Below are 18,342 nucleotides of genomic sequence, written 5' to 3'. Positions count from 1 at the left end.
CAAGTTTGACCTTACAGGCAGCAATTCAAAAACTGGTACAGACTCAGGTCATTGTTCCAGTTCCACCTCACCTACAAAACAAGGGTTATGATTCCAAACTGTTTGTAGTGCCAAAACTGGACAGTTCAGTATGACCCATTTTAAACCAAAAGTCTCTGAACCCATATTTAAAGGTGTTCAAATTCAAGATGGAGTCTCTGAGAGCGGTGATCCCAGGTCTGGAGGATGGGGAATTCCTGGTTCTCTGGACATCAAGGATGCGTACCTTCATGTTCCGATTTGGCTGCCTCATCAGGCTTATCTCAGGTTTGCGTTACAGGACTGCCACTACCAGTTCCAGGCCCTGCCATTTGGACTCGGGTGTTCACCAAGGTGATGGCAGAGTTGATGTTGCTCCTCCGCTTGCGGGGAGTGAACATAATACCATACCTGGATGACCTGCTGATCAAAGCACCATCCAGGGAGAAGTTGTTAAACAGCATTGCCCTCTCAACGACGTTACTCCAGGATCACCGGTGGATTCTGAACCTGCCAAAATCTCACCTGGAACCAACACGGAGGCTTCCATTCCTTGGAATGATACTGGATACTGAGGCGCGGAGGGTATTCCTTCCAATGGAAAAGGCATTGGTGATCCAGTCGATGGTACGGGCCTTTCTAAGGCCGACCCGGATTTCGGTGCACCTGTGCATTTGCCTCTTGGGAAAGATGATGGCCTCTTACGAAGCTCTGCAATATGGAAGGTGTCACGCAAGGCCCTTCCAGCTGGATCTGTGTGACAAATGGTCCGGATTGCATCTCCACATGCACCAGAGGATACATCTGTCGCCAAGAGCCAGGATTTCTCTTGTGTGGTGGCTTCAGACTTCTCACCTAAACCGAAGGGCGAAGGTTCGGGATTCAAAATTGGATTCTGCTTCCCACAGACGCAAGCCTCAGGGGTTGGGGAGCAGTCACCCAAGGGGAACAGTTCCAAGGAAAATGGTCAAGTCAAGAATCTATTCTTCTGATCAACATTCTGGAACTCAGGGCCGTATACAACACCCTTCTACAGGCATCCCATCTTCTTCAAGATCAGGCCATACAAGTTCAGTCGGACAACGTGACGGCAGTAGCATACATAAACCGACATGGCGGAATGAAAAGCAGAGCTGCAATGTCTGAGGTAAAGAGGATTCTCCTGTGGGCAGAAAGACATGCGGTGGCGTTGTTGGCAATCTTCATTCTAGGAGTGGACAACTGGGAAGTGGACTTCCTCAGCAGACACGACCTCCTTCCAGGTGAGTGGAGCCTTCATCCGCAGGTGTTCGAGTCCCTGGCACGTCGGTGGGGACTTCCCCAAACCGACATGATGGCCTCTCTTCTCAACAAGAAGCTCAAGTAATATTGTTCCAGGTCGAGAGACCCGCAAGCAGTGGCGGCGGACGCTCTGCTGACTCCGTAGGTCTACCAGATGGTCTACGTGTTTCCACCACTTACGTTAATCCCAAGGATTCTCAAAAGAATAAAAAGGGAAAAGGTTCAAGCAATTCTCATTGCTCCGGATTGGCCAAGACGGGCCTGGTACGTGGATCTACTGCTCCTAGAGGACCTGTGGCCTCTTCCTCTTCGAGAGGATCTTCTGCAACAGGCCGTTTGTCTATCAAGACTTACCGCGGCTAAGTTTGACGGCATGGAGGTTGAGCGTCAAATTCTAGCCCAGGGAGGGATTCTGGATAAGGTTATTCCAACCTTGATTCAAGCCAGAAAGGGGGTAGCATCTAAACATTACCACCGTATTTGGAAGAAATAAGTCTCTTGGTGTGAGAACAGGAAAATTCCTGCGATGGAATTGAAGCTGGGACGGTTTCTCCTTTTTCTGCAGGCAGGAGTGGATGTGGGTCTCCGTTTGGGCTCCTTGAAGGTCCAGATTTAGGCCTTGTCCATTTTCTTCCAGAAGCAATTGGCGTCTCTTCCTGAGGTTCAGACTTTTTTGAATGGTGTTCTGCACATCCAACCGCCCTTTGTGCCTCCTATAGCACCTTGGGATCTCAACGTGGTGTTGCAGTTCCTCCAATCGGATTGGTTTGAGCATTTACAGGCAGTGGACATAAAGTTTCTTATATGGCAGACAGTTACACTGTTGGCCCTGGCTTCGGCCAGGCGCGTGTCGGAACTGGGGGCATTGTCTCACAAGAGCCCCTACTTGATTTTTCATGAGGATCGTGCTGAACTCAAAACTCGTCAGCAGTTCCTTCCTAAGGCATTGCCTGCGTTTCACATCAACCAACCTATTGTGGTTACGGTGATTACCGACACCTCTGCTTCTTCAAAGTCCTTAGATGTTGTGAGGGCTTTGAAAATGTATGTGAAGCGGACGGCTTGTCACAGAAAATCTGACTCTCTGTTTGTTTTCTATGATCCCAATAAAATTGGGTGTCCTGCTTCAAAACAGTCTATTGCTCGCTGGATCAGGCTTACTATCCAGCATGCTTATTCTACGGCAGGCTTGCCGGTTTCCGAAATCGGTTCAGGCCCACTCTACTCGGTTGGTGGTTTCTTCCTGGGCAGCTGCCCGGGTGTCTCGGCTTTACAGCTTTGACGAGTTTGGGCAATCAGTTCTGCAGGAACCTCAGCACTCTCCCACCCGTTTTGGGAGCTTTGGTGCATCCCCATGGTACTAAATGGACCCCAGTATCCTCTAGGATGTAAGAGAAAATAGGATTTTAATTACCTACCGGTAAATCCTTTTCACGTAGTCTGTAAGGATACTGGGTGCCCGCCTGGTGCTTCGTTTTTTTCTGCACTGTTACTTGGTTAAGTATTATTGTTGGATCAGCTGTTGCTGTTCCTGTTCAAGTGTGGTTAGCATGGCTTTCCTCTTGGTTGTGTGTGCTGGTTCGAATCTCACCACTGTTCAGTTAAATCCTTCTCTTGAAGTATGTCCGTCTCCTCGGGCACAGTTTCTAGACTGAGTCTAGTAGGGAGGACATAGAGTGAGGAGCCAGCATACACTATTATTTTCTTAAAGTGCCCATGGCTCCTAGTGGACCCGTCTATACCCCATGGTACTAATGTGGACCCCGTATCCTCTACGGACTACGAGAAAAGGATTTACCGCTAGGTAATTAAAATCCTATTTTTTCCCCCCTTTTTGATTTTCTCTACTCTGCAGGACAGTATGTCTTGTATGTTCAGGTCTTCCTTTTCTCCTGAAATCCTGCTCCTGCCTTTTGGCTTGTTAACAAAACTGGCTTCCCTAGGCTGGAGGCGGGGTGTATGAGGAGGACCAGTGCATCATGGGAGCTAAAAACTTAACTGTGTAGTGCCCAGTCGACTCCTACCACCTACACCCCAATGCAAGGACTGTGGATCCTGTGGACCTCAAATATATATATATACAGTCCAGAAAAACGAACCCGCACTCGTGCTCACATACTTGTTAATAATAGGGTGCCTTCAGTAATGATATACAATTGAAAAAAGAGAGACTGCGGCACTCCAAAGAATAAATACACCTTTTAGTGAGAAGTCATGACAGCAAATGCTAGGGCAACGTTTCGGTATACGCAGATACCGTTGTCAAGCCCAATGCTGTAAAACAAACCATGAAATAAACATAACAATGAAAAGTAGCTTACCTAAATACTCTAAAGTCTCCCGCCGCTGTAGGAGGCCGGGATCCGGCAGCCAGCCTCGTGGTGTCCGTCCACTGGGGTCGCCTGCCGATGACGTCAAGCCGCCAGCGCCGGCGGTGTCCCGGAAGCGCATTCTGCGTTGCCAGGCAACCAAGCGCCGATGACTACGATGCCTCCCCGGCCCCCCACAGCAGCCTAAGAAACAGGGACGAAAGCACATAATAACAATGATGCTATGGATCAAGCATACATATTATCACTATTAGAATAGAGAAAAGAAAAGAAAATCCAGAACACAATGGTTATACGATATGGTAATAAAATGGTAATGACGAGAGAATAGAAAAAGAATGTTATTAAAACATTACATTACTCATAGTGCTAGATAACTAACACAAACTAAGGAAGTCACAGAAAGGTATTCCAATTACACCGTTCATTTAAACCTGCTGGAGACACTGTATTAAGACGGTGTATCCATTTAATTTCACATCTAAGGAGTTGGCAGCCCTTCAACAACCGTTTCCGGTAAGTCCGATTTTATACACTGTCCCCAAGATCCCCAAGGACCCGATACACCCCCCGGGACGGCCCATTATCTCTGCGAAAAATTCTCTGTATCAACCCATAGGAATGTTATTTGATCATATTCTGCAACCTCATGTGATACAACATCATAGATTGATTAAAGATACAACCAGTTTTTTGAACCGTTTAATCAACATTGGAGACGTTCTAGCTGGGGCTATTTTATGCACTATGGACATTAATAGCCTATATACGTCTATTCCACATACTCAGGGGTTAGCAGCAGTAAGAACTTTTTACATTAATCAAGGCATCACCGACTTACACATCGAAGTATTCATGCAACTATTAGAACTCACCCTTACTTGTAACTATTTTATCTACAACGGCACATTCTACAGACAACTGTTAGGCTGTGCTATGGGGAGTAATGTCGCGCCTAGCTACGCGAATATTTACATGTTCTTCGAAGAAGAGTCGATGTTCTTTTCAAGTCCTAGCACCTCCGGGAATATTAAATCATATATGCGTTATATTGACGACCTGTTTCTCCTATGGCTTGGTGATGAGGAGTCCCTTTTGGGCCTCATTGAGGCCATCAATTCAAGATCTTCGACCATCAGGATTACGTCAGTCCACAGTCAAACTTCTATCCACTATTTGGATGTCAATGTATCCATTGAGGAGAGCAAATTGAAGACTGAAGTGTTCTCCAAACCGACTGACCGGAACACACTGTTACTATCCTCCAGTTTCCATCCGAAACCTCTTAAAAAAGGACTGCCTAAATCCCAGATGATACGGGTTGCCAGAATTGCTAGCAATTCAACGATAGCAGCAAGCAGTATTGATACTGTAATTGACAAATTTGTTGCTAGGGGTTATAATTTAACCGAATTGAAAAAACAAAAAATGGAGGTGTTAGCCTTAGATCGGCAACAACTGCTCACTGCAAGAGATAAAGATCAGAAATCGGTGATTCCTTGGAAGTTGGAGTATACAGCAACAAGTCAAGTAGTACAACGAGCAAGCCGTGCTCTCTGGCCCATTGTAGCTTCCGATAAAACGTACCTTGTTTTTCATCGAAAAGGCCAATGGCCTGCTACACTAGAGGCAAGAATCTTAAAGACATGGTGGTCCATACGGACATTACTGGATTTGCTAAATCCATCTCTACACCTCACTTCTTGTCTAAATCTCCCGGTTGCTACAAATGTCCCAGATGTACCACGTGCTCCTATATGATAACAAGATCTTCATTTAAACACCCTCATTCTTCAAGGACTATTTCCATCAAACATACACTTTCGTGTCTTTCCACCCATGTGATCTATATTATTATTTGTCCGTGTAAATTATATTACGTGGGCAAAACAATTCGTACAGCTCGAGAACGCATGGCGTTACACCGGTCGTCGATTGGGAAAGCCATTACTAGTGGGAACTCTGATCAACCTGTGGCACGACATTTCCAACAAATGGGCCACCCTCTTTCCTCCCTCAGACATATGCTTATAGATCACGTCCCAGCCTCTTTACATGGAGGGGATCGAGGTGGAAAACTCCTTAGATGTGAAATTAAATGGATACACCGTCTTAATACAGTGTCTCCAGCAGGTTTAAATGAACGGTGTAATTGGAATACCTTTCTGTGACTTCCTTAGTTTGTGTTATTTATCTAGCACTATGAGTAATGTAATGTTTTAATAACATTCTTTTTCTATTTTCACGTCATTACCATTTTATTACCATATCGTATAACCATTGTGTTCTGGATTTTCTTTTCTTTTCTCTATTCTAATAGTGATAATATGTATGCTTGATCCATAGCATCATTGTTATTATGTGCTTTCGTCCCTGTTTCTTAGGCTGCTGTGGGGGGCCGGGGAGGCATCGTAGTCATCGGCGCTTGGTTGCCTGGCATCGCAGAATGCGCTTCCGGGATACCGCCGGCACTGGCGGCTTGACGTCATCGGCAGGCGACCCCAGTGGACGGACACCACGAGGCTGGCTGCCGGATCCCGGCCTCCCACATGAGCATCCATGTCACCTCTACTAATCCCACATGAGCATCCATGTTACCTCTACTAATCCCACATGAGCATCCATGTCACCTCTACTAATCCCACATGAGCATCCATGTCACCTCTAGTAATCCCACATGAGCGTCCATGTCACCTCTAGTAATTCCCCATGAGCGTCCGTGTCACCTCTAGTAATCCCACATGAGCGTCCATGTCACCTCTAGTAATCCCACATGAGCGTCCATGTCACCTCTAGTAATACCACATGAGCGTCCATGTCACCTCTAGTAATCCCACATGAGCGTCCTGTTCACCTCTAGTAATCCCACATGAGCGTCCATGTCACCTCTAGTAATCCCACATGAGCGTCCACGTCACCTCTAGTAATCCCACATGAGCGTTCAGTGTTGATCAAGCTCCAGTCTAAGCATCCTAGCTTTTTTTGTTTTTTAATAAACATAAAAGCAAAGCCCATGTCACCTCTAGTAATCCCACATGAGCATCCATGTCACCTCTAGTAATCCCACATGAGCATCCATGTCACCTCTAGTAATCCCACATGAGCGTCCGTGTCACCTCTAGTAATCCCACATGAGCGTCCATGTCACCTCTAGTAATCCCACATGAGCGTCCATGTCACCTCTAGTAATCCCACATGAGCGTCCTGTTCACCTCTAGTAATCCCACATGAGCGTCCTGTTCACCTCTAGTAATCCCACATGAGCGTCCATGTCACCTCTAGTAATCCCACATGAGCGTCCACGTCACCTCTAGTAATCCCACATGAGCGTTCAGTGTTGATCAAGCTCCAGTCTAAGCATCCTAGCTTTTTTGGTTTTTTAATAAACATAAAAGCAAAACCCATGTCACCTCTAGTAATCCCACATGAGCATCCATGTCACCTCTAGTAATCCCACATGAGCATCCATGTCACCTCTAGTAATCCCACATGAGCGTCCGTGTCACCTCTAGTAATCCCACATGAGCGTCCATGTCACCTCTAGTAATCCCACATGAGCGTCCTGTTCACCTCTAGTAATCCCACATGAGCGTCCATGTCACCTCTAGTAATCCCACATAAGCGTCCACGTCACCTCTAGTAATCCCACATGAGCGTTCAGTGTTGATCAAGCTCAAGTCTAAGCATCCTATCTTTTTTGTTTTTTAATAAACATAAAAGCAAAACCCATGTCACCACTAGTAATCCCACATGAGCATCCATGTCACCTCTAGTAATCCCACATGAGCATCCATGTCACCTGTAGTAATCCCACATAACCGTCCATGTCACCTCTAGTAATTCCCCATGAGCGTCCATGTCACCTCTAGTAATCCCACATGAGCATCCTATTCACCTCTAGTAATTCCCACATGAGCGTCCACGTCACCTCTAGTAATCCCACATGAGCGTCCATGTCACCTCCAGTAATCCCACATAAGCGTCCATGTCACCTCTAGTAATCCCACATGAGCCTCCATGTCACCTCTAGTAATCCCCCATGAGCGTCCGTGTCACCTCTAGTAATCCCACCTGTGTCCGTGTCACCTCTAGTAATCCCACCTGAGCGTCCGTGTCACCTCTAGTAATCCCACATGAGCGTCCTGTTCACCTCTAGTAATCCCACATGAGCGTCCATGTCACCTCTAGTAATCTCACATGAACGTCCGTGTCACCTGTAGTAATCCCACATGAGCGCCCGTGTCACCTCTAGCAATCCCACATGAGCGTCCGTGTCACCTCTAGTAATCCCACATGAGCGTCCCTGTCACCTCTAGTAATCCCACATGACCGTCCGTGTCACCTCTTGTAATCCCACATGAGCGTCCGTGTCACCTCTAGTAATCCCACATGAGCGTCCGTGTCACCTCTAGTAATCCCACATGAGCGTCCGTGTCACCTCTAGTAATCCCACATGAGCGTCCATGTCACCTCTAGTAATCCCACATGAGCGTCCACGTCACCTCTAGTAATCCCACATGAGCGTTCAGTGTTGATCAAGCTCAAGTCTAAGCATCCTATCTTTTTTGTTTTTTAATAAACATAAAAGCAAAGCCCATGTCACCACTAGTAATCCCACATGAGCATCCATGTCACCTCTAGTAATCCCACATGAGCATCCATGTCACCTGTAGTAATCCCACATGAGCGTCCACGTCACCTCTAGTAATCCCACATGAGCGTTCAGTGTTGATCAAGCTCAAGTCTAAGCATCCTATCTTTTTTGTTTTTTAATAAACATAAAAGCAAAGCCCATGTCACCTCTAGTAATTCCCCATGAGCGTCCATGTCACCTCTAGTAATCCCACATGAGCATCCTGTTCACCTCTAGTAATTCCCACATGAGCGTCCACGTCACCTCTAGTAATCCCACATGAGCGTCCATGTCACCTCCAGTAATCCCACATGAGCGTCCATGTCACCTCTAGTAATCCCACATGAGCCTCCATGTCACCTCTAGTAATCCCCCATGAGCGTCCGTGTCACCTCTAGTAATCCCACATGAGCGTCCGTGTCACCTCTAGTAATCCCCCATGAGCGTCCGTGTCACCTCTAGTAATCCCCCATGAGCGTCCGTGTCACCTCTAGTAATCCCCCATGAGCGTCCGTGTCACCTCTAGTAATCCCCCATTAGCGTCCCTGTCACCTCTAGTAATCCCACCTGAGCGTCCGTGTCACCTCTAGTAATCCCACATGAGCGTCCGTGTCACCTCTAGTAATCCCACATGAGCGTCCTTGTCACCTCTAGTAATCCCCCATGAGTGTCCGTGTCACCTCTAGTAATCCCACATGAGTGTCCATGTCACCTCTAGTAATCCCATATGAGCGTCCATGTCACCTCTAGTAATCCCATATGAGCGTCCATGTCACCTCTAGTAATCCCATATGAGCGTCCATGTCACCTCTAGTAATCCCACATGAGCGTTCAGTGTTGATCAAGCTCCAGTCTAAGCATCCTAGAATTTTTTGTCTTTTAATAAACATAAAAGCAATGATTACAGGTAAAAGAAAATGTCAGTTATAGAATTATATATTGTATCCTATAACACCCTGGGTCTTGTCTACTCATTTTATATATTAATGTATTTTATTTCCAGCAGATGAACACACAAGCAGGAATATCTCAGAAGGACATCTAATGTTATCCCTGGATTGTGACATAAAAGATAATGACCGTAGACAGGATTCTCCAGGAGATAATCCCATTACCCCAATTATACATCCAGCTCTATCAGCTGATCCTTCTGATCCTGGGAAATGTTCTCCTGATCACTCTGATATTGGTGCGTCTGTTACAGCTCTGAGAGTAGATACAGTGTTTCCCTGGTCTATAGATGCCAAATGTTTTACACAGAACACAAAGTTTATTACTCATCAGCCAGCTAAGGCAGGTGAGAGGTCATTTCCATGTTCTGAGTGTGGGAAATGTTTTACATATAAATCATATCTTGTTAGACATCAGAGACGTCACACAGGTGAGAAACCATTTCCTTGTTCTGAGTGTGGGAAATGTTTTACACAGAAATCAGCTCTTGTTACACATCAGAGACGTCACACAGGTGAGAAGTCATATTCCTGTTCTGAGTGTGGGAAATGTTTTGCACATAAATCAGCTCTTGTTACACATCAGAGAAGTCACACAGGTGAGAAGCCGTATTCCTGTTCTGAGTGTGGGAAATGTTTTGCACGGAAATCAGCTCTTGTTATACATCAGAGAAGTCACACAGGTGAGAAGCCGTATTCCTGTTCTGAGTGTGGGAAATGTTTTGCATATAAATCACATTTTGTTTTTCATCAACGTGCTCACACAGGTGAGAAGCCGTATTCCTGTTCTGAGTGTGGGAAATGTTTTGCATATAAATCACATTTTGTTTTTCATCAACGTGCTCACACAGGTGAGAAGCCGTATTCCTGTTCTGAGTGTGGGAAATGTTTTGCATATAAATCACATTTTGTTTTTCATCAACGTGCTCACACAGGTGAGAAGCCGTATTTCTGTTCTGAGTGTGGGAAATGTTTTGCATCGAAACCAAATCTGGTTAAACATCAGAGAAGTCACACAGGTGAGAAGCCGTATTTCTGTTCTGAGTGTGGGAAATGTTTTGCATATAAATCACATTTTGTTTTTCATCAACGTGCTCACACAGGTGAGAAGCCGTATTCCTGTTCTGAGTGTAGGAAATGTTTTGCACAGAAATCAGATCTTGTTACACATCAGAGAAGTCACACAGGTGAGAAACTGTATTCCTGTTCTGAGTGTGGGAAATGTTTTGCACAGAAATCAGATCTTGTTACACATCAGAGAAGTCACACAGGTGAGAAGCCGTATTCCTGTTCTGAGTGTGGGAAATGTTTTGCACATAAATCAGCTCTTGTTACACATCAGAGAAGTCACACAGGTGAGAAGCCGTATTCCTGTTCTGAGTGTGGGAAATGTTTTGCACAGAAATCAGCTCTTGTTACACATCAGAGAAGTCACACAGGTGAGAGGCCATATTCCTGTTCTGAGTGTAAGAAATGTTTTACACAGAAATCAGTTCTTGTTAAACATCAGCGATTTCACAGGTGAGAAGCCATTTTCATGCTGTGAGAGAAATAAATCCGCTCTTGTTGAACATATTAGACATTACCCAAGTACGGAACCATTTAAATCTTCTGGAGTATAATTATCACTGTCATGCAATGTTCCTCAAAGGTGAATCCTATCTCCTATGCTTTATGCAATATAAATGCTACCACTGGGTGATATAATCAGACGTCTTGGCCTGGTCTGCCACTGCTATGCTGATTACCTGCTTTTTGCTCCATGTACTGAGAACCTAATACCAATCCTAAATGGTTGTCTAGCTGAGCGCCATGGGTGGATGATGCCAGTTGGCTGTGACTCAGTCTTTGTGAAACATAATAGAAGCTCACCAACAAAGGACAAGACTTTACCAACCATCTGGATTTATGCTTTGGTGTACAGAATTGAAAATACTGAACATGTGCTGAATCTTTGTGTTGTCCTGGTATGTGGCTGACACAGACATCAGGTATCTGCCACATACAAATCCTCATTCTTCCATCTGTGGACCATAGCCAGAATCAAGCACTTGATTCCCTCAGAAGTTCATAGACTACTGCAATGCCATCTACCTGGGTCTCCCAGCAAAAGAATGACAGAGCTTGCAGATAGTACATAATGCAGCAGCCAAGCTGTTACCTAACCAGCCCGTTCCTGCCTCCTAACACCCATTCTCTACTCCCTTCACCGGCTGCCTGTAAGATGTTAAATCTATTTCATAATTGGCTAACTGACCTTCCCAGCCCAACATTACATGGTCCAAGGTACTAGAAGCAGCTTCTGCCTCCTTACTGCCCTGCTTGCTGGCTTCTACAGATGAAGGACTGTTACCAGCAGTACCAAGAGTCTCCTGTCATTCATTTATGGGTTGAATGTTTAGCTTTGTAGCCATGACCATGGAACTCACTGCCTTGCACAGTCCAAGAGGCCTCCACTCTAGAGACCTTCACAAGCAGACTGATGACTGTTACTCACGCTTTTCATTAATGTACCTCTATTTACTTCCTAAATAATACATCCCAAATGCTTAGGTCTTTTTCTGCTGTTTATTTTGTATCTTGTGCTTTGTGTAAATGTGAATGTCTAATACCAGTTTCCACAATCTGTATTGTTGCACGACAATATGGCGGCCATTGGAACGTGTTTTCACTTCTAGTTTGCCTAACTTGTTGCTGACACTCATCTTGATCAGGAGTGCTGAGTGTTTTCTGATACAAGATCCTATCCATATATACCCTGTACATTACCATGTGCATTAGAGTCACCCGGGTTCCATCTGCGGTGGTTTGTTGTATGTTACATCTATATGGTGCAGATACTCCCCTGTATTTCATAATAAAAGCTTTTGTTTGCATCTATTTATTGCTGTATAGCTTTTATTTTTATTCTGTTTTATATTCCCGTCTGAGTAATTGCGCCATAATGTCTAATCTCGGAGTGGACCCCAGAAGATGTAAAGAAACCTTGTAAGTTTCTATTTCGTCCTAGAGGATGTTGGGGTCACCAAAAGAACCATGGGGTATAGACAGGATCCGCAGGAGACATGGGCACTTTAAGACTTTTAAGGGGTGTGACCTGGCTCCTCCCTCTATATCCCTCCTCCTCTAGACCTCAGTTTAGAAATGTGCCCAGAGGAGACTGGTCACACAAGGGGGAGCTCTACAGAGCTCTCTGGTAAATGACTTATGTTAGGTTTTTTATTTTCAGGGAGGACTGCTGGCAACAACCTCCCTGCTTCGTGGGACTGAGGAGAGAGAAGTATGACCCACTTCTATTGAGTTTCAGGGCTCTGCTGCTGCTGACAGGATGCCTTCCGCACCTGAGGGGAGATGAACGCCGGGTACGCTCGGATGCTCGCTCCCACAGCCTGTCGTCACCCCATTTCAGAGCCAGAAGTCCGACGACAGGTGAGTAGAAGAAGAAAAGAAGATTTCTCTTCAGATGACGGCATTACATGAGGTACCGCACGGCTCAGCGCAGCGCGTCATGCTCCCACACACAGGCACTATGGGTGCAGGGCGCTGGGGGGGGGGGGGCCCTGGGCAGCATTAACCTCTAGAGAACTGGCAATATAGGACATTTATGTCCAAACACATGCACCCGCCAGTATAAATAAATATAATTAAATATATTACAAAAATGCAGGAAGAGGGGGCGTGGCTTCTTCCTCACTTCTCCAGCACACAGCTCAGCGCCATTTTTTCTCCTCAGGGAGATGCTGCTCCTTCCTTTCCTACTGAGGTGTTCAGGGAAAACGGGGGGGGGGGGGGGCAGTGAATATAGGTGCTTGTGTTTACATATTGTAACACTGTAGGGGTGCAAGGTGCCTTTTCCTGGGGAATATGGCAGCCCGCAGCAGCTGAGGAACAACACAAGTCCAGTTTCTGGTACAACTGACCCCGGCCAGTTTTATTGAAACAGAAAATAAAACAAACCCCAAAATAAAAATACCTTGCCTGTCCGGCACTAACTAAACATAAGATGTTCCTAACTGTCACTAAACAAAACACAGAGTTCTTCAGTACATACTGTATAGCTTACTTGCATCAGAAAGCGTGTCTCTCACACACAGATCCTGCAGCCTTCCCAGGCAGTCTGCCCATACTAATCAGGTTAGAAGCACTATATCACTCTTACACAGCTGAAACCCTGATTAGCCCTCTGTGAGGCCAAAGACCCGAACTGGGCCCAATGTCTAGAACTCGCCTTATCTCTCTCTCAGAGCCTTTTCCCAGCTTTTACAGCAAACTGAAAAGGTTCAGACAAAACAAAAAGCATTTTTCCTAGAAGTTAACATTTTCTAAAACATGTAAGACAAGAACCTGGGACAAATATACCTGCCCTCAAACACTATCCCAGTGTTCTTGTCACATATCCCCCTCCCCTGTTTCGACCTAGGGGCCGGAACACTTGTAGCCCCCAAACAGAAGATGCGAGACAATGCATCTGCGTTGGCCAATTGTGTTCCCGGTCTATGTTCGACAGTAAACTTAAAGTCCTGCAACGCTAGAAACCATCTAGTTACACGAGCATTCTTGCCTCTATTTACATACATCCATTTTAAAGGGGCATGGTCTGTCACTAGTCTGAATTGTCTACCCAAGAGGTAATATCTCAAGGTATCTAGTGCCCACTTAATGGCCAAAGCCTCCTTTTCCACAATGGCATACCTTTTTTCATGCTCATTGAGTTTCCTACTCAAATAAATGATAGGGTGTTCGTCCCCATCTCTGGTTTGGGACAGCACAGCACCTATCCCTACCTCTGAGGCATCTGTCTGTACCACAAATTCTTTTGAAAAATCTGGTGTTATCAACACCGGTTGTGAACACAAAGCCACTTTTAATGCTTGGAACGCCTTTTCTGCATCAGGGTTCCATTTCACCACATTTGACTGCTTCCCTTTGGTAAGGTCTGACAACGGCACCGCTGTGGTCGCAAAATTAGGAATAAACCGTCTATAGTACCCAGTAATTCCCAAAAAAGCCCTTACCTGTTTTTTATTCACTGGACGAGGCCAGTTTTGAATAGCATCAACTTTATTCAATTGGGGCCTAATCAGACCTCTGCCTATGGTGAAGCCCAAGTATTTGACCTCCTCCATTGCGAGGCAGCACTTCTTTGGGTTAGCAGTTAACCCTGCCTCTCTGATTGAGTCCAGTACTGCTTGTACTTTAACCAAATGGGACCCCCAGTCTGTACTGTGAATTATCACATCATCCAAATAGGCAGCTGCATATTTTCTATGGGGCCTCAAAATTTTATCCATCGCCCGTTGAAAGGTTGCTGGAGCCCCATGCAACCCAAAGGGTAACATCTTATACTGGTACAGCCCCTCCGGAACCGAAAAGGCTGTTTTTTCTTTGGCGCTATCAGATAAAGGTATTTGCCAGTAACCTTTGGTCAGGTCCAATGTGGTGAGAAACCTGGCTGTTCCCAGCCTTTCTACAAGCTCATCCACACGGGGCATGGGGTATGCGTCAAACTTGGACACCTCATTTAACTTACGAAAGTCATTACAGAAGCGTATGCTACCGTCGGGCTTCGGGATGAGCACTATGGGACTGGACCACTCACTGTTAGACTCCTCTATGACTCCAAGTTCTAACATGGTTTTAACTTCCTTAGAAATAGCTTCTCGCTGAGCTTCAGGAATCCTATATGGCTTTAAATGAACCCTGACCCCTGGTTCTGTGACAATGTCATGTTTTATTATGGTCGTTCGGCCAGGCAGCTCTGAAAATACCTCCCTATTTTGGATGAGAAATTCTTTAACCTGATTGTTCTGATCAGCTGATAATGTCTCTGACACCTTCACTGCGGGAAGCAACCGGGGTGAAGACACCGAAGGGCAAGGCTCCGCTGACAGAGACAACCTATCTTTCCAGGGTTTGATTAAGTTAACATGGTAGATCTGTTCGGGTTTTCTCTTTCCCGGCTGGTATACTTTGTAATTAACCTCATTCACTTTTTCCCTAATCTCAAATGAACCCTGCCATTTAGCTAGGAATTTGCTTTCCACAGTGGGTACCAAAACAAGAACTCTATCTCCAGGAGCAAATTCCCGTATCTTGGCACTCCGGTTATAGACCCTCTGTTGAGCACTTTGGGCCTGTTCCATGTGCTCTCTGACAACAGGTACCACGGCTGCAATCCTATCCTGCATTTGTGTTACATGCTCAATAACGCTTCTATAAGGAGTGGGCTGTCCTTCCCACGTCTCTTTGGCAATATCCAACAGCCCTCTGGGGTGTCTACCATACAACAAATCAAATGGAGAAAACCCCGTAGAGGACTGAGGGACTTCTCTGATGGCCATTAACAAGTAGGGCAACAAACAATCCCAGTTTTTCCCATCTCTCTCAACAACCTTTTTTAACATACTTTTTAATGTTTTATTAAACCTTTCCACCAACCCGTCAGTTTGGGGATGGTAGATGGACGTCCTGAGGTGAGTGACCTTAAATAACTTGCACAATTCTTTCATGATCCTTGACATAAATGGAGTACCTTGGTCAGTCAAAATTTCTTTTGGTATTCCCACTCTACTAAATACCTGCACCAGCTCCCTAGCTATCGCCTTGGTTGTGATAGTGCGTAAAGGGACAGCCTCAGGATATCGAGTGGCATAGTCCATAATTACCAGGATATACTGATGGCCCCGAGCAGACTTTAACAAGGGCCCCACGAGATCCATGGCTATTCTGTCAAATGGGACCTCTATAATAGGCATGGGAACTAGTGGGCTCCTGAAATGGGGTCTAGGGGCATGATACTGGCATTCAGGACAGGAAGAACAATATTCAGACACTTCTTTATAAACCCCTGGCCAAAAGAACCTTTGTAAAACTCTTTCAGTGGTTTTTTCTGCCCCTAAATGTCCTGCGGTAACGTGACTATGAGCTAAATCTAGTACCGTTCTCCGATAAGGCTGGGGAACTACCAGCTGTTCCACCACATCCTCACCCCTTTTGACAATGTGGTACAAGAGCTCATTACAGATGGCCATGTGGGGATACGTAACCCTGTCACCTGGTACCACAGGTTCCCCATTAACAATCTTAACATTCTCTCTAGCCTTTATTAAGGTAGGATCCTTTAACTGTTCAGACGCAAACAGATCCTTCTTTACCTCCAGGTCAGGCACGCTTTCAGTTCTAACTACTATGTCTCTGTTCCCGGCAAGAGGGTCCTCACTGGACTCCCCATCTGTCACTTCCCCAGCCAAACTAGCAAAAGGCAAAGGGACAGAAAGTTCCGAAGACCCACGTACATCCATAAAATCACCGGTATTATCAACTGTTTTTTTACTTCTCACATCTGTTGATAACCGTGATTCCCACAGTTTCCAAAAATGAGGAAAATCCCTCCCTATTATGGCCTCATGCACCAAGGTAGGGACCAGTCCCACTTTAACCCTTGCTGACCCACAACAAGTTTCTATATTCACCTCAGCAGTGGCATAATATTGGGTATCCCCGTGTATGCAAGTTACCCCAATAGGTATTTGCTGGACCTTTAAGGGGTTCACTAACCCAGCTTTCACGAGGGTAACTAAACTTCCTGAATCTAGCAAGGCCTCTACCCGGTTACCTTCTAAGAACACATCACACATTTGTTTTTCCAGCTCAGGTGAAGGTACCACAGTACAGGCTAACCTAGCAAAGAAAGACATTCTGCGACATTCAAAGGCAGCATCACATTGCATGGGTTCTTGCGTGACTGGGCAATTGGCAATAACATGACCTGGCATACCACACCTAAAACATTTAACCACACGATTATCAACCCATTTGGGCAGCATAGACCGTTCTAGCCCCATTGGCCTGTTTCCAGGGCAAGTGTTTACAGTCTCTCCAGCCTTGCGTTCTCTTAACCGCCCAGCAACGTTTTCCCACGGAACAGTCTTACCAGTCTTTACTGAAGGGCGCTGTCGAGGTCCTATGGGTTGCTGGGTGGTCATCAGTAGTTCCTCTGCTGCCAAATACCTCTCTACCATGTCCACTAATTGGTCAGCAGTACCCGGGTTTCCATGGCTCACCCACTTGCGCAGGACCATGGGCAAAGATCTCAAGTAGCGGTCCATGACGACTCTTTCCACCATCTGGGGACCAGTTAATGTCTCTGGCTGCAGCCATTTTTTTGTTAGCTGAATAAGGTCGTGCATCTGGGAGCGCGGAGGCTTCTCCATGGCGTACAGCCAACGGTGCACCCGTTGTGCTCGTACTGACAGCGTGACTCCCAGGCGGGTCAGGATCTCAGTCTTTAGTTTATCATAGTCCCGAGCCTCAGCAGGGCTTAAATCAAAGTAAGCTTTTTGGGGCTCACCTGACAGGAAAGGTGCCAGCAGACTGGCCCACTGTGCTTTCGGCCAGTTCTCACGCTCGGCAGTCCTTTCAAACGTGGTCAGATAGGCCTCCACATCATCAGCCTCTGTCATTTTCTGCAGGAAGTGACTGGCTCGTATAGAACTAGAGCTGGTTGGAGCACTGACGGCCACATCTCCAACCCGAGCTGCAAGTCTCTGCACCACTTCTGTTAAGGCCTCTCTATCCTGACGCTGTTGCCTGTAAAGTTCATCAACAACTGCCTGCTGTTGTCTCTTATTTTCCTCCATTGCCACCTGCTGTAGTCTCCAATTTTCCTCCATTGCCACCTGCTGCTGTCGGTTGGCCTCCTGCTGAGCCGCTGTAGCTTGCAGCAAGGCTTTAAGCAGATCCTCCATGTCAACAGATTTTTCAGGCGGCTTTGCAGCTGCTTTCACCCAGGACATATATCAAACCCTCAGGGGTGAGTCTCAGTAACTTCACACTGGGCTGTATCTGCATAAACCACCGTTTTCTGCAGGCCTCACAAAGCTGCTGCTTTCACTTATGCGCAGAACGGCCTGCTCGCATTCTCCACCAAGTTGTAACACTGTAGGGGTGCAAGGTGCCTTTTCCTGGGGAATATGGCAGCCCGCAGCAGCTGAGGAACAACACAAGTCCAGTTTCTGGTACAACTGACCCCGGCCAGTTTTATTGAAACAGAAAATAAAACAAACCCCAAAATAAAAATACCTTGCCTGTCCGGCACTAACTAAACATAAGATGTTCCTAACTGTCACTA

The 18,342-nt window shown here is 46.0% G+C and overlaps 1 pseudogene; it reads left to right on the top strand.

Annotated features, from left to right (window-relative positions):
• LOC134983872 (zinc finger protein 585A-like) overlaps positions 1-18,342 on the top strand; it is a 249,546-nt pseudogene that overhangs the window by 31,302 nt on the left and 199,902 nt on the right.

The sequence above is a fragment of the Pseudophryne corroboree genome (genome assembly GCF_028390025.1).
Source record: "Pseudophryne corroboree isolate aPseCor3 chromosome 3 unlocalized genomic scaffold, aPseCor3.hap2 SUPER_3_unloc_27, whole genome shotgun sequence".
NCBI classification, from domain to species: domain Eukaryota; kingdom Metazoa; phylum Chordata; class Amphibia; order Anura; family Myobatrachidae; genus Pseudophryne; species Pseudophryne corroboree.
Note: the sequence above shows the minus strand (reverse complement) of the source record. Positions and strands in the feature narration are given on the sequence as shown.